This window comes from Sciurus carolinensis, chromosome 4, assembly GCF_902686445.1.
Source record: "Sciurus carolinensis chromosome 4, mSciCar1.2, whole genome shotgun sequence".
NCBI classification, from domain to species: Eukaryota; Metazoa; Chordata; class Mammalia; order Rodentia; family Sciuridae; genus Sciurus; species Sciurus carolinensis.
Window position 1 is genome coordinate 98,396,344 of NC_062216.1, and position 17,915 is coordinate 98,414,258.

Consider the following 17,915-nt stretch of genomic DNA (forward strand, 5'->3'; position numbering starts at 1 on the left):
AATTGGATTTATGAAGAAAAGACTTTTAGTCATAATAAAGGAGAGAGCCCTTGACTCATTACTGTCTTCTTCTCATTAGTGTTGCATTTCCTATATACATGCACATGCATATTGGCTTCTCTTTTCTATAACAATATGAATGGATTGTGAAACTCCTTGTCTTCTCAAATATCTTTCCAATTATTACTGTAGCCACATAATCTCCCCATTTTACTTGTATAATTCATCCCTTAAATTTTTAGGGGAGAGGGGTTAGATAACATATTGTGGCTGGAATGACTTTTAGAACGTACCCATATACTTTGGAAATGTAGGTAGTGGGCCGGGGGTAGGAGGCAGAGGTAAATAACTTTGCTATTCATTTCTTACAGATGACTGGATTTTACTTTACTGGATTGTTACTAATTGCTAATTGTTACTTAGCAAGTCTACTATAGAAATTGAGCCTGAGGGCAATATACAGTTTTAAGACAGGCCTATTTTGAGAGAAGTCCTGACTTAAAAAGGTACCCCTGTGTACCCACAGAGCTTAGGAGGAAGCTCAGTAGAACCTAGGTAAGACTCCTAGGACTCGGTGAGAGGGTTTTAAAATGTCATTGATTTTTTTTTTTTTTTGGTCTGATTTGATGAACCTGACATCAATGGACTAACAATGACTCACCAATGCACTCAGTTATAAAGGAAGAACATTCTTAAAACGAAGGCAGAGCATTCATTATTGCTGTTATTTCAAGAGTATGTAGTATACCCAACCTAGTTCTTTGAGAGCTAGACTGAACTGCTGAGAGGTAGGGGTGGTGTTTTATTAATCAATACGTTCTCATAGTGCTCATTCCAGTGCTTTATTTCTGGAGGGAGATCAATTGATACTTTTGGAATTGAATTGAATATATTATGCTGCCTCCTGCCCCTTAGCCCCAAATCACCTAAATAAAGCAAAGTAATCATGGTGCGTGGTGCATCCTATTGCAAGGGAATCCAAATTTAACAGGGGCATAATTTATAAAGCACAGAGAATAGTGACTGAAAGTATTCAATCTGTGACGGGTTGATTCTTTCCAAAAAAATACAAGTGAGACTGAGAACCATTTCTTGGAAAGGCAAAATAAAACTAAAAATCTCTTTTTCCCCCCTTGTAACTATAAAAATGGGTGAAATTTCTTGTGTGTAGTTAAAAAAGTTTATCTTCATTATTCTCTGTTCTTTTAATATGAAGTAAGGGAGTAAGTAAACTTTTTGTATTCTGGAAAATTTAAAAAGTTTTTGTTTTTCAATTAAATTTATTAATGGATACATTAAAATGTAAGGAATATACACATTAATGGGGTAAGGTGATGTTTGGGTATATGTATATAATATGTTTAATGTTTAACATATGAGCTGGGTGTGGTGACACATATGTGCAATCCCAGTGATTCAGAAGGCTAATGCAGGAGGATCAGAGGTTTGAGGCCTGTCTCAGCAACTTAGTGAGACCCTAAGCAACTTAGCAAGACCCTGTCTCAAAATAAAAAGGGCTGGGGATGTAGCTCAGTGGTTAAGTACCCCTGGGTTTAATCCCTGGTACCAAAAAACAAACAAACAAACAAATCCCCAAATTATCTCCCTAAACATTCATCATTTCTTCATTGTCAAATCTTTTACAATCCTTTCTTCTAGCTTTTTGAAATGTACAATACATTTTTTGTCATCTATAATCACCCTACTGTGCAATGGATAGTGCTCCAGAACTTCTTTCTTCTATGTAATTGAACTTAGGACACACTGATCATCTTTTCCCCCTTCCTTCCTCCGCTTTTCTCTGGGAACCTCTATTCTACTCCTGACTTCTAGATCAACTTTATTTAGAGTCTGCTTACATGTGATCATGTGGTACTTGTCTCTCTGTTTCTGGCTAATTTCACTTAACAGCAATTGATCTCTGGCCATGTTGCTACAGATGAAAGGATTTCATTCCTTTTCATGCCTGAATGGTATTCCATTGTTGTATATGTACCAAAACATCTTCTTTAGCAAGTCATCAGTTGGTGGATACTTAGGCTGTTTCCATTTCTTGGCTGTTGTGACTAGTGTTGCAATGACATGGGAGTGCTGATACCTCTTGAACATGTTGCCTTCTTCACCCAGGAGAGGGATTGCTGGATCATATGGCAGTTCTCTTTTTAATTTTTTGAGTATCTTCCATAGGGTTTCTGTCATGGTTGTGCTAATTTACATCCCACCAACAGGGTGCAAGGGTTCCCTTTTCTCCAGATCCTCACCAGCACTTGTTATCTTTAGTCTTTTTTATAATAGCCTTTCTTACTGGAATGAGTGATACCTGATGGTGGTTTTGATTTGCATTTCCCTGATGATTAGTGACACCGAGTGATACCTTTTGGTCATTTGTATATTTCCTTTTCTTTCTTTCTTTTTTTTTTTTTGAGGTACTGGGGATCAAACTCAGGGCCTTATGCTTTTGAGGCAAGCACTCTACCAGCTGAGCTATTCCCTCAGCCCCATTTGTAGATTTTCTTTGAGAAATGTTCATTTGGATCTATTGCCTTTCTTCTTTTCCTTCTCCTTTGGTTTTGGAGTTCCTTACACATTCTGGATATCAACTCATTGTCAGATATATGTGTAGCAAACATTTTCTTTCATTCTTTTGGTTATTTCTGTATTATGTCAATTGTTTGCTTTGCTGTGAGAAAAGTTTGTTCTAATCCCACTAATCTATTTTTGTGTTTGTTTCCAGTGCTCTTGAGGTTTTATCAAAAAAATCCTTGCCCATTCCAATGTCCTAAAATATTTTAGTAGTTTCACATCTATAATTAATTATTTAATGCACTTTAAGTTAATGTTTGTACATGGTGAGAGTTAGGTGGCTAGTTTCTTTCTTCTACATGTGAATATTCAGTTTCCCCAGCACCATTTGTTGAAAACACTGTCCTTTGTAAAAAATCAGTTGTCACTATGTGTGTGGTTTGACTTCTAAGTTCTATTCTGTTCATATTATCTCTGTGTCTGCTTTTATGCCAATACTGTGCTGTTTGGAGGACTAAGGTTTGTAGCATGCTTTGATGTCATGTGGCATAATTCCTGCTTTTTAAATTTTGATCAAGATGACTTTGGCTATTCAGAGTTTTATTGTGGTTCCAGAAGAAATGTTCTGGGCCCACTCCAAGGCCAGAAATGAAGCAGGTGAAACTGTGGTCTGTACTGCAGGTACATCCACCTGCTGCCTGGGCTTGTATACAAGCCTGAGTTCCATCTGTGAGCTTGAGCTATACACAAGGCTTTCTATTTCTATTAGGCACTGGTTCTTACAGCATCGGGCCTGGTATAGGCTGTAAGAGAGAAGACTTGTGCTTGTTTTTGGTGCCCTGTCCCCCGTGGATGGAGTCCTGCTTCCAGTTCTGCTGCCTGAGGTTTGGAGAGGGGTGGGCATCTGTTAGCCACCTGACTGAGCAGTTCCCATTGGCTGGTGGGAGGGGTTGAGGGGCTATGCCCAGCACTGGGTTTCTCCGTGCCAGGGTACTGGGGCTTAGGTCTAAGGCCTGGATTTCATTGTTTGTCTTCTCCAAGGGGGAGGCATCTCTCTCCATGACCATGCTGCTTGGAATTGGGGAATGAATGATACAAAGAACTCTTTTCTTCCTGCCTTTTCGGGACACCTTTTTGTTATGCTTTACTGAAAACAGGCACTATGGTCTCTTACCTGATTTCCTCAGCTCTCATTAAGACAGTTTGGTTCATGAATACATGTTCAATTTGGTGTGTCTCTGGGGAACTGATCACCTGCAAAGTTTTACTCAGTCTTCATCTTGCTCTACCCACAGTTATGTAGTTCATGAAAAATAACAGTATATTCTGCAAAATTGTGTTTAAATTTTCAAGCAATTATCTGATCTATAGAGCAGAAAGCCTATATTACAAATATAACTGTTGCAATGTTAATTTGACAAAATAATCTTTATTTCTTTTGTTGTATTGAATTGCTGAAAATATATAACATAGGAAATTTGTTTACTTACGATAGAGCAGAATTTAGTATTAGTTTGCTTGTTGGTTTCAAACTAATTATTCATACTTTTCTTGTTTAGGTACTTTGGTAATAATGATTCTGTATTTAGGTTGTCCCCAGTCAAGTGAGAGCTTGTATTATGTTGTTTCCTCATTCCCTGAACAAAATTAGATTTGTATTATATTCCACAGAGGTCTGTACTTATTAGCTTTGTGGTCTTGGGCAAGTATTTTGACTTCTTGAGCTCCCATTTCATTATCTGCAGTGTGAAGGTAATATTTACTTTGCAGGGTAATTATGTGTATCAAATAATATAATATTGAAACTCTTAGAGCTCAGGAACATAATGATACTTAATAAATGTTATAGTCCTTCAAATTCTACCCTTTACCTGTTTAAATGTTTTTATTACTTTTCTAATATAATTTGGCTAAACCAGTTGGAAAACTTAATGGCAAATGGGTATAGCCTGTTTCTCTAAGTGTACCTTTATATTTGAGAGGAATAATTTGGAGCAATCTTTCAATGAAATTTTTAGGCAAGGTGTATTCCCTCAAGAGACACAAAACTCAAGTGAGAAACCATTGGGTGAGAACATTTCAATAGAAGTTATGCTGTAAAATTTGTTTTTGGTGATCTCTCACGTGTTACTGTATTCCAGCTTCAGTTTTTTGATACCTTCTCCCTTTCTTGAATTATTACATTAGGAAAAGGCATATTTCTTCACTATGGCACTTTTCATGAAAATGGACAGAAAGGAATTGAAGTTCATTGTAAGTAGGAAGAGAAGTATAAATTATTTTACAGAGGTTGATAGGTGAGTTAGACATCAAACCAACTCTTCAATAGTAGAGGAAGGTGTCACCAATATGGGAATCTTGAAACATCCCATTGTGTTTTAGTTAAGTGTTTTCATTACATTTGTTACCAGTGGCGTATTCATTATCAGATTTTCTCTGGATTTGTGGCAAATCTTTATTTCTCTCTCTCCTCTCCCTCTTTTCTTCCCCCTTTCCTTTCTTCCTCCTTCTCTTTGTCTTTCATGCCAGGTACTGAACCCCAACCCCTAACATCTTAATGGAATGTCTGGTTTCTTGAATGGTGCCAATTAGTGGTGGCATCTGATTACTGTTTTTGCCTCTTCTGATTCTGGTATCATCTCCTTACCTACTGTATAACAATAATGATAGAAAATACACGTATAACAGTATGTAAAAGGCACAGTTAAAAGTTATTTCCTCCTATTAACTCTTTCAATCTTTAAAAAGTAGGTACTTTTCTTAGACAGTGGGTACTTTTGTTATCATTTCCATTTTACAGATGAACAAATTGGGTCATATCAAAGTTACTTGCCAAAGTTAGAATGGAAGTAGCAAATCCTGGACTTTAGCGGAAGGCATTTTGGCTCTAGAATCTTGCTGCTTGTCCATTACTTTACTCTTCCTCAAAATAGATGAAAGATGAGAGCAGAGGAAAAAAGTATGTGCAATAAACATTGACTTTAAGAAGGACGTTGACCTCTTTTTGACCGTGCTACATAGGTAGACAGAATGGAAATTCAAATATTGGAAGAGCGGAACTTATTTTTTCTTTTAGTGTAGCAAACTATTGGATCAGATACAGGGGCTTGGGACCACCTGACTGAATAAATCACTTAATCTTTATTTGATTACTTACATTTTCCAATTTAAATGACCATTGGGGTTGTTTGGGAACATTGAATGTGAAAGTGTTTTGAAAAGTAGAATCTCTGTACAAATATGGGAAATTGACTTAATATAAAAAAATCTAACTAATTATAGGTTGTTCTTGCAACTCAAATCCGATTTATTGGTTTCCTTGTTTATGAAAGGTAGAAAATAAAGATACCTTAACTCATAAGGTCAATAAAGGTGTACATATGTAGATATTTCTAGGTCCTTTATACCTTCTCCTTTCCTTAATTCAAACTTATTTTATTTCAGTAGTGATGTTATTATATCAGGTATACACCTTGAAAAGATAGTCTGTGCTTTGAGTTTCTACTTCTTCATCTTAAACCGTGCTTAAACTAATTAATTAGCCTCTGGGTCTCTCTCCACTGTTCTCACCAGTCACCAATGTTCTCCTAACCATCAGATTCTACAGATATATTTCAGAAACTGTTTACCCACTGGTGACAGAGTTAAAGCTTCCTTGCTGTTACTAAGATGGGGCTCCCTCTTTGGCCATTGTTTATTTGTGTCACTTCTCTCACTAAATTCTGAGCTCCATGAGTGCAAGAGTCATTACCCACCCCTTTGTAAACCTCACTGAATTCCTGGAACACAACAGACAGTTGCTAAATATGGGTAAGTGAGTAGTGAGCAGTAGGAGGTAAAATCATGTGTCTGTTTCCTATTCATAATCCATTTGCCTGATAACACTAATGGCCCCAGTGAAGCATAGGTAGCCTGCTATAAGCAGGATCTTTACAGGGTAAAGCTGAGATACACAGCTAAAGTCAAGGAGAAACAGACAACTTAGTACAGCATCAGTCTGAATCAATTTTATCTTGTGTCAAGTTAAAATTATGCTCAACCAAGAATCCACAAATGCCTCACCCCACATCTGTCACTCCCTCTCTTTGTATTGATTTATGAGTGTAGCTTACAGAGAGCTGTTGCTAGGGGACAGATTTTCTCAGGTTTCTGTTGAAGATATATTCACAAAGAAGCCATGCAATTTGCAAGGAAAAAAATGCAGTTTTCTTCCATTATCAAAAAACAGCATATCGTCAAAATTATACACGACAGTTCAGTTGTGTATTAATCCCAGTAAAGGGGAGTAGACCCTAAAAGTAATTGAATTTAGGGCTCAGGACAGTATGAGGAGCATCCCTGAAATTTCTGTGATTTTCTAAATTACTCATTCAGGTAAATAATTATTGGGGTCCATTTTAACAGGAAGGGTGTGGTTAATAAGACCTCCCCTGAAGGAGTTTATAGTCTGGTCATAGAGAATAACTCACTATTTTCGTGAATATTTGGTCACAACATAATTTTGTTGATCGTTGGTCAATACCAACCAAAATAATGGCAATTTCATTTTAATGCTATTGTGTTAGTCAGCTTTTATTTTTATTGGTGAGACAAAATACCTGGGAAAATGCTTAAAAAAGGAAAAAATTATGTTTCTTTATAGTTTTAGAGGTTTTAGTCCATGATCTTAAGGCTCCATTGATTCTGGGCCTGTGATGAGGCAGAACATCAGGGCCAAGGATGTGGTAGAGCAAAGCTGCTCACCTCATGGCATCCAAGACGTGGGAAGAGGGAGGGAGGAAGAGGCAGGTGTGTGTCAGGGAGGAGCAGATGTAGACACAGAGAGACAGGCCAGGGACAAGATAAGATATACCCTTCCATAGTATGTCCCTAGTGACCTACTTCCTCCAACTAGACCCTACCTCTTACAGTTTCCTCCACCTCCCAATAATACCATCAGATTATAAATCCATTAATCTATTAATCCACTATTGAGGAGGTTAGAGTCCATGAACCAATCACCCACATCTGAACACTGCTGCACTGTTGACCAAGACTTCAACACATGAACCTTTGTAGGACATACCAGATCCAAACCATAATAGTCACTAATACAATGTAGATTATACTGTGATAGAGATAGCAGAGGATAGTAAGTAGAAAATATCTTGGAAGAGGGGTTGTGACTAAAGAAGGATTCTGGAGATGTCAAACAATGTGTATGAATAAGAGAGTAAGGAAATGGAGAAGGGAGATATCAACATTCTAGGCTGGGGGAAGAGGGAACATGGTTTCAAAGTAAGAGATAACAGTATGTGTAGGACACATAGCCCACCATTTAATGTGGTATGAAGTATGAGGCAGGGAGGGAGAAGAGGAGAACCTGGAGAGAGCAGCAAGAGTCAGGCCGTCTTTGTCTCTTTTCTATTGCTCTCAACACAACATCATAGGCTGAGTAAGCTATAAATAAAAGTTAGCTGGGTGCAGTGGCACATGCCTGTAATCCCAGCAACTCTGGAGGCTGAGATAGGAGGATTGCAAGTTTGAGATCAGCCTTAGCAATTTAGCAAGGCCCTAAGCAACCTAGTAAGAACTTGTCTCAAAATAAATAAAAAGGCTCTTTTTGTCTCATCTCAGAGCTGTGGCAGCTAGGACTGTCCACCACATTGTGGCATTGTGTTCATTCTGGAAGAGGACACTCCTGACAGGCAGTCATGTAATGTCTATTGCTGAGAGTTTCAGAACAGGTTGCATCTTCTCAAGAGGATGTTTGGTATAAAAATGCTGAGAATATTGCATAGAAAACAAGAATTTTTCACATATAATTAGTATGCAATTTTTGTCTTTTGTGTAGTTAGTTTGGATTTCCTCCTCTTATAGGTGCAGTTAACTCTTGAAACCGCATGGTTCTGTCTTGCTGACTGCCTCTAATTCTCCAAGCCTGAGGAATTTCTTCAGAGATAATAAACTCTCTATAAATATTTGTTGAATGAATCAACAAGTGTGAGACCAATAGGTATCATAGAGTTTCAGGGTAGGAAATCAGAGAAAAAGCTATGCAAATGAAGAGAAACTATATCTTGGTGATAAATATCTGTTGTGGTTTGGATGAGGTATCCATCCTAGTTTGAATGGACTGACTGGGTAGTAACCATAGGCAGGTGGGGTGTGGCTAGAGGAGGTGCTCTGGAAGGGTTCTTCCCTTGGAAACCTCCTCCTCTTTCTGTTTCCCAGCCACCATGAGGTAAGTAATGCTTGCTGCCATCATGTGCTGCCTCACCTTAGGCCTGCAACAACGGACTCATCTGATCATGGACTAAACTTGTGGAACTGTGAGCCAAAAGAAAATTTCCTCCTCTAAGTTGTTCTTGTCGGGTAATCTGGTCACATATGGAGAAGTTAACACAATATCTCAAGGTGGGCATCCTACAGAATTTGTCAGAATCAGAGGAAATATGCCCCCCATCTTTGACCAATTGAAAGTCTGCCATTTCAAGGACTGATAGCTAGGGATGTAGAAATAGTCTGAAATCATCCTCCTATAATCGTGAACTTGGGACTTGAAGTTGGAAATATTGTAAATTGTCTGCAATCAGTATTAAAAGTCCTTTTACAATCAAGTACCTATTCCAGACTGACATGGGACCAGAACAAGAAAGAAAAGAAGAGATTAGCCAACAATTCAAAATCTATGTGAAGAGGGAATTTTGGTAAGATTAGTTAGACACATTTTTCTTCATTACATCTGATGAAGAGTTTCTGATTCCTAAAGCAAGGAATATTTGAAAAGCAACAGTAAAATCCCATTAGGTACAGATAAGGTCTGCTGTATGTATGTTCATGTAGGATATAAAACCATATACAATTCTTATTTCATAATGTAGTTTCCATTATTGTCAATTGACACTCTCATTGCCTTTATAGACATTTATAAAAATATAAAAATTAAGTGTAAACATTATTTTAGAATAATGTGTGCCCAGAATAGACAGAGGGAATATATAGTGTCTTTTCTGGTTTCAGGGGTTAAGGGTACTAGTTTCTATTTGGATGTGCATGTTCCATTCAGGGAGCTGCTGGACCTGCACTGGACCCATGAACATTTATTTTGTCTGGTTTTTGTATCAGAATTTTCCAGTTGGCAGGCAAGGGATAGTGGTTTAGATGGGGACAATGCTACTATTGAAAGTCACTATTTTTATTAGTCACTATGGGGAGCCGTTTTATGTATAACATAAACTGTCTCATTCTCTTAAGAACCTTGTAATACTAGTAGTAATAATAATAAGATATACAATGTGGAAAATGTGTCAAGCATTGGTTTCCCTATCTGTATGTTTGTCAGCTCATTTGCTTCCTGGAGTATACTTAAGGAGGGATATTATCCCCCACCTTTTTTTCGTGGCACTAGGGATCAAGCTCAGGTGTGCTCTACCACTGAAGTACATCCCCAGATCTTTTTATTTTCATTTTGAGATAGAGTCTGAATAAGTTGCTGAGGTTGGCCTCAAACTTGCCATCCTCCTGTTTCAGCTTCCCAAGATGCTGAGATTACAGTCAAGGGACACCACACCTATCTTATTTATTCTGCCCATTTTATAGGTGGGAAACTGAACTACTCACTGCAGGACATATGGATAATAAACTTCAGAGACAGGATTTAAATACAGGCCATTGAGTTCCATAATCTAATCTCCTAGCTATGAATATTTCTCTCATATATAAGGCAGTTTTTGTTCAAGAATTGCCTTGCTTTTTTGATTCCTAAATCTTTTCCAGCTGATATTTTCAGATATCAAGATGAGCCAAGCTATTTATGTTCAGATTCACCAGGAAATCTATTTTCTTTTAAATTTTGTCTCAGAGTTTGTCAAATGAGTGCAAAATTTTTGCTCAAAATGTAAAATAAGCTGTTTTAAGATTTATAAATGCTAGTTCATGTTAGTTGAAATCAAGTACAAGTTCTGTTTTGAACTAGAGTATTTCTAACAGCTCAAATACTTGATTTCTGAGACATAAGAGAATGGGTTGATTCTGAAGGGATAAATCTCTGTCTGTATAATATCTTAACATGAATTTGTCTTTTTCAATACAATTTAAGTTCATCACCTTTTGTCTGTCAGCTTCTTTGCATGTTCAAAATGGAAATATTGGTTATATACCTTTAAAATACTTTTTGAAGATAGCAGGTCTCCAAACATTCAATTCTTCTGACAAAAATTGGATTTAGCTCATGCACATTTGGTATCTCATTTCCTCCCTCCCCATCTTGTTTTTTAAGGATGTATAGCTTAAAAAGAAAATAAGTATCTATGTAATACACTGACATGTGGTGTCCCCATGAAGACACATACCAGTGAAAATCTGCTTTACAGTTTCATTTTTGTGACTCACACTTATGTGTTGCTGGCCCTGGGGTCTTTTCTTTCACTGATGAATCTTATTCATTAGTGTCTCTTTAATGAGTTGCCTCAGCTATTTGCCTTTGCAGCCTTGTGTATACTGTATTCTCAGGATAGAGACTATTACTTTTTTTTTTTTTTTTCAGTTCAGGTGATTGAACCCAGGGCTTTGTGCTTGCAAGGCAAGCACTCTAGTATATTACTTTTAATATCAGTACATATAATCTGTTTTCACAAAAGTCCTACAATTCAAGCAAGAATTTATCTTGAGAATACCTATCTGAGGTAGTTACAAAATAAGTAGAAGATGTCTTTAAGAATAGTATAGTGTCATTGGGCGAGACAAAATGTCTAAATAAAAACAACTAGAAAAGTTTTTTCCCTTCTGGGAGTTCTCTTCTAGCAAATGCTTATAATACTTCCTTAAGTTAGTTAGATCTCTGCTCAAAGATCATCCTCACAGAGCTGTTTCGAATCTGTCCTATCTGTAATGCTATCCACACACTCCTTCTACTTACCTTGCTTCTTTCTCCAGCAGTTCTTATCATCAACTGGTTCGATACTGGTCTGCTGGATGTCTGCATCTAGGTAAAACTCCAGTGGGCAGGAATTTTGTTTGGCTTACTGTTTTGTCCTCATCAGGTAGGGCACTGCTGGTTCATTGGAGGTACACAGTAGATATTTCATTTGTTGAATGAAGCCTATAATGAGTGTAAAATTTTAGGTTGTTTTAGGTAGGAAAAGGAGTGAGAAGTTGATGTGAATTAAGCATATTTTCACTTTTCTAATAGGTATGCAGTCTAATCAGGGACATTATGTTATGTTGATCCTTCTAAAAAATGACACACTTTCCATAGGATTGTAATGACAAGAACTCATTACAGGACACATCACAGGATGGAGAGTAGGGAGGGATGGTAATGGTGGTGGAAAACATACCCTGTCTAGGCAGCCATATCCTAGTAATGACACTGAATCACAGAAAGAAGAGTGTGCATCTCGCCACATCAATGCCCATTACAGGTTGCCCCTCTCTGGCCACCAGATTTCTGAGAAGAACATCTTTTACTACACCGAATAAACTCAACTCCTCTTGCAGGAGGAACGTCTTCATCTATTGCCCCCCAGGACTCTGGATTTCTCCCACGTCTTCACTTGATGTGGGTCCTGGAAGCTACTGCTCCATGAGGCTGGTTTCTTATTGGTGCAAATCAGGAGAATCAAAGTTTGAGGTTCAAAGAGTTACAGGTGTTACTCACTAACTCAGTAGATAAAAGCCAACACTCTTTCTGGTTTTTTCTATCTACTTTCCCCAGAGCCACAGCTTCAACAGGCAGAGAGTCTGACTACTTAATTATTGTTGATGAAAATTATTAATTTTTGTCACACATCATGTGGGGCTCTAACTTTTCAGTTTATGGTATATTTTTCTATGACTTGTGTTATTTCCCATGTTAAGCTACTTATCACCTATTTCAAATTATTGTCAAGGCAGAATTGTAATGTTTGTTAGTTAACTTTGCATTACTATAGTAAAATACCTGACATAGACTTCGTATAGATTATTAATTTATAAATTTGTAATTATTAATTGTTTAAAATTCTGTCACGAAGAGAAATTTCCTCACCTATCATTCTGTTTGGTCCCTATGGCACAATACATTCGGTACAAGAAAGACCAATGTGTGCTGATAAAAAGTTGGCAAATTCTCTGAAACCACCCTTGACGAAATAACTTACTGGCACTGGGGTTGTTTTATTATATGACTCCATATGTGGGGTTAAAAAGATTAATATCTTTTTCAATGCATTTGGGATAAAAATCTTATTTATCAATTCAGATGTAAAAACTTTTTTTTTTTTTTAAAACCACTAATTTATATCATGTCCCATTTTGACCTGGGGAAAACATAAAAGGTAGTCTTCATGAATGTAGGATTCTTCTTTCACCAAATGACATGGATCATGAAGGTGGTCTTTATCAGGTGTAGCCTATGGTGGCTGATGTTGATTCTCCATATCATGTAGCCATCAGGATATCCCCTGAGATTTATGGCATCCCTTCTGATCCTTGCCTTTAGTCTGTGGGGATTGTCCCAGAGTCATCCTTTGTTTCTGTCTGCCTGACCTGTCAAGAATCTGGTCCTTTCCATTCCCTCAGTGTCACACTCAAGGCCATGGGAATTGCAAGGCTGTCCAGGTTCCCATTCTCTCATATGTGACTGCGGTCTTTGCTCCCAGGGCTTTTCCCTCAGAGACTATGAAGGATCTCTTCCACTGAAACTTACAGACACCTAAAGACATACTCCTCATTTGCCCTCTCCCTCATGGTTCAGGGGAAACTTTTCTTCTTTCAAATGGCTTTCCCTGTCCAAGAGTTGTCTCCCCCAAAAAATTTTTTAAAGTTTAAATGCTTAGCCCTTTTGGTTCTCACAAGGGGTACACTTTTGAAAGAAAAATGCCCAGAGATCCTCACTAGCTACTTTGCTTACTTTGCTGCACCAGGAAAAAGTGCACCTAGATGGTTGGATGGGGGCAAAACCCAAAAGGAGGAAAAAATGAGGGAAAATCAATTCCGTAAACAACATTGTCCTGCAACAATTACGTCAAGGTGCTTTATTTTATGGTTATTTCCTATCTTTCCCTTTCCACCCGTTATGGAAAAGCTCCTTACTCTGTTCATTTCCCACATTTTCCTGTCAGCCTTCTTTTATTCAAGTGCCCTCATTCTGCATATGGAACCCATTCTTGCCAAAGAGGAGAGAACGTCAACTCTGCTGGACAATTTGTCGTCTGACTAATTTGGCTCCAAGATTTATGACATACAAATGAAATTGGTTATTTTTTGGGTGATTAAAGATTTTTTAAACAAGATCTGGCTTTTAGCTTTGTTCTTGCTGATTGGCCTGAGGATTACTAAATTGGAACAACAATTTCCTAATAACCATTAAGTCATTATTACTAGAGAATAAAGTGATGGCCATATTTGGCTTCCTAGATAGATTTGTCAAATATATTGAGCTTCTGTAGCTTCTATAGTGGCAACATCTACCTGGTTGTTTAACAAAAAGCCTATTTCCACATGAATTGTTGATAGTTACTGTGAAATAACAATTGTGCTAAATATCTTTTCCTAAGTGGCAAAACACAAATCTCAATTTCTATTTGACAAATAAAATAACCAACAATCCTGCTAAGCGAAGAGGACTTTGGGATCCATAGTTTTTTTTTCTTTTAAACAAACAAAAATAGGAAGAATGGAACAGATTTCTTTTACAAATAAGCAGAAAAAAATGCCATTAAAACTCTTGGTTTTAAAATCACACTTCTTTATACATCAATACTGAGCAATCATTCTTTCTGTTTATGTTTTCCAGACCAGTTGTCAAAAACATTTTTAGCCCTGTGAATATATTATGTTTTAAAGGAGTTAAGGAATATTTTTATGTTCTATTTCAGTGCTTTTAAATAGCAGATTCTGGGAAAATACACAATATTTTATGGATTCCATGAGGCAGATGGTGATACTGATCATCTTTTTCTAGGGTGAAAAGGCAGGGAAAATAACAGGGTGAAGCAAGAATATAAAGCTATTAGAAAGTCTTAATAGGACTCCACTGAGACCAGAACCATTGACTTGGGGCTTCTGGAAAGATCAGTATATGGCATTTGTCTAGACTTTTCTCTTGATGCTAGAGAAAGTAGAAAAGAAAGTGAAATATATGTCTTTCCAGGTATATAGCACATTAGACACCTGAATTAACATCCCTGTGCTCAACCCCTCAAAAATGTGGATAAAATAGCTTTAATGATCATAAATGCAAAGAAACTAATTTTTGTTTTGGTACCAAAAAACATAGTAAAAGTAGGAACACAAAATGGAGAGTAGAATTGGCTGTGGTGGCACACACCTGTAATCCTAGCCCTGTAATCCTAGTGGCTCAGGAGGTCGAGGCAGGAGGATTGTGAGTTCAAAGCCAGTCTCAGCAATTTCGCAACACCCTGAGCAACTTGGTGAAACCCTGTCTCCATATTATAGAACATAATAAAGGGCTGGGGATGTGGCTCAGTGGTTAAGCACCCCTGGGTTCAATTTCTGGTAGAGAGAGAGAGAGAGAGAGAGAGAGAGAGAGAAAGAGAAGTGCAATGACTTGTTCTTCCCATGGAGACTGTTGCCTGACTTCGTTCTTTTGAGTTTTGCTTTTCATGGTCTCACTTGCTGCCTGAAATGTGAGATAAGAGCTGGGTTCAAGCAAGCTGGTGAGAGTAATGGAAAATATTCCTCTTTATATACCTCTCATTTAGGTTCCATAGACCACATCCTCCACATTAGGATGAACTAGAAATAAACCATATATCTGTTGCCTTTATTTTGGCAAAGAAAATTACTGCCTTGAATTTGGTGACAAGTAGAGGCACCAAGTCAGAAAATGAAAACCCCTGAGGATACTGTACAAGCCTCATGTTTTCAACCTCAGCTTATACCTCCTCTGTAGTCTGAATTACCTCAGTCTGAAGAATTAAGTTTAAGTCATCCTAGATAGCACTCGTTGGATAAAAAGGAGTCTGAAAAAGAGTTCCCACGAACAAAATTTTAAGAAAAACTGGCAATGAAAGTTCTAAAGCAAGCATAGAGATGTGGAACAGAGGGTGAAAAAGGAAACATGTTTATTTGGATTCCAGAAAGACATGAGAATACAAAAGCAATATCTAGAAACATAAAGGCACAATTCATGAAAGAAATAATAAACCGGACCCAATTAAAGTTATAGGTTCCTACTCTGGAAAAGGCAGTATGAAGAGATAAGAAAACAAGTCACAGATTGGGAAAAAATACTAGTGAAAGACCTATCCTATAAAGGACTCATCCAAATATAAAGAGAACTCTTGAAATTCAATAATAAGAAAACAAACAATCCAATTTAAAAATAGGCAAAAGACCTGACTAGATACCTTACCAAAGAAGATACACTGATGAGGCCAATAAACATACAAAAGATTTGTGATGAAATACAAATTAAAACAAAAACAAGATGTCACTATTGACTTATCAGGATGATGAAAATCCTAAACACTGCAGCACCAAAGGCTGTCAAAGATGCGGAGCCTCAGGATCTCTCATTCATTGCTAGTGGGTATGCAAAATGGTACAGTAACTTGACAAGACAGTTTGACAGTTTCTTACAAAGCCCAACATTATCCATAAGAATTAACAATCACTCTCCTTGGTAATTACCCCAATAGATTGAAACAAATGTCCAGACAAAAACCTGTGCATTTATTCACAATAAAGCAGTTTTATTCATACTTTCTAAAAGTTGGAAGCAAACACAACACAACAGTCTTCAGTTGTTGAAAGGATAAAAGAATTTTCAGGGCAGTAAAACACTGTATTGTAATGGTGACTACACGTCATTATGCATTTTCAAATACCTATAGAATACACAATACCAGGAGTGAATCTTATATTTACCTGTGGACTTTGAGTGTTAAGGATTTGTCAATGTAGGTTCATTGACTGTCATATATGTACTACTCAGGCACAGTTGTTGATTATGGAGGAGTCTTTGTGTGGAGGGAGAGTGTATATGGAACCTCTACACTTTCTGCCCAATTTTTCTATCAACCTAAAACTGTTCTAAAAAATATTGTATCGGAGGATCCAAGATGGTGAACTTGAGGGAGGCTGCATTCCTTGTTGCTCCATGACTTGGGATTCAAATAGAGGAAATAATGTTTCTCTGAGAGGCAGCCTTCACTGTTCATTAATCCCCTGTGGTTCCCCCCATTCATCTGCTGCAATTGTCTGCTTTTTGCCTGCCCATCACCTGCAACCTGACGTCCATTCCGATTGCCTGCAGGCTGCCCATGGATTGTCCACTGCCTGCTGCTGCCTGGAAGTCCATTGTCAGAGTACCCACAGGTTTGGTTACATGCAGCCACCTCAGGCTGGGGACACTGACTGGGTCTGGAGATATATTGTTGGGGTACTGCAGGTCTGGTTGCACCTAAGGTCTTCCTGCTGGGTGTGCTAGTGGCCGCCACCCAGCTGCCTCTTTGCAGGATTGCTCCTTTGTGTGAGTGCATCCCTGGTGGTCTTCTGCAAGTTGAAACAGCACTGAGATCTTGGGACTGCAGCAAGGCAGAGCCTGGGGAATCTGAAACCCAGATTGGTCAGATTGCAGCAGGGTTTGTATGGGCCAGTCTGGGCCTGGCTAGCCTGTGGAAAGCCAGAGACTGGGATTAGTTTCCTACGGGGAGCACAGGTAGGAGAAACTAGAGGAAACTGAGCTCTCTTCAGCTTAGTGAGTCCTGAAGTGCACAGGGACAGAAGGGCCAGCTACAATGGGTGGGAAGACTGGAAGAGGGTATGAAGGTATCTTGCTATTGGCTTGCTCACCCAACTTGTCTGGCACCCACTGGACTGGAGCTACCATCAAACTTCAGACAGCACTGCCTATTGGCAGAGAAGGGAAGCTGAGAAAAAATTTGAAAACCAACCAATCGTTTGATTTTCCATTGAGACTTTCCTTTTTTTTTTTCCCTCTCTCTCTCTCTCTCACATCTCTACCATTTTTGAATCCAAATATTTTCCATGCATCAATTTATTGAGGAATGGGATGTCTGAATAGTATACTATAGTTTTGTTGTGTATTCTTATATTTTTACTTTAAATATCTGTATGTATTTTATCTCTCACCTATCTGTCTCCCTGGATTCTCTTTCTCACTTCTCTCATGCTATCAGCCAACCTCTATTAATTCCTCCTTCGCTCTTACTACAAATTTTCACCTCTCTCTTCTCTCTCCCTCATAAACATCACATACTACACTACTTCTGGTCCCTATTTCTCCATCATTTGAAGTGGTTAAACCCTTTTAGCAAACTTACTGTTTATATTGTGGACAATAATTGAACACATCTTTTCTGTTTATTGTGATGAAACTGTAGATGCCTTAATAGGAGCTATTTGATTTAAGGTTATATATTGTTTGCATTGGGTGCTGTTAA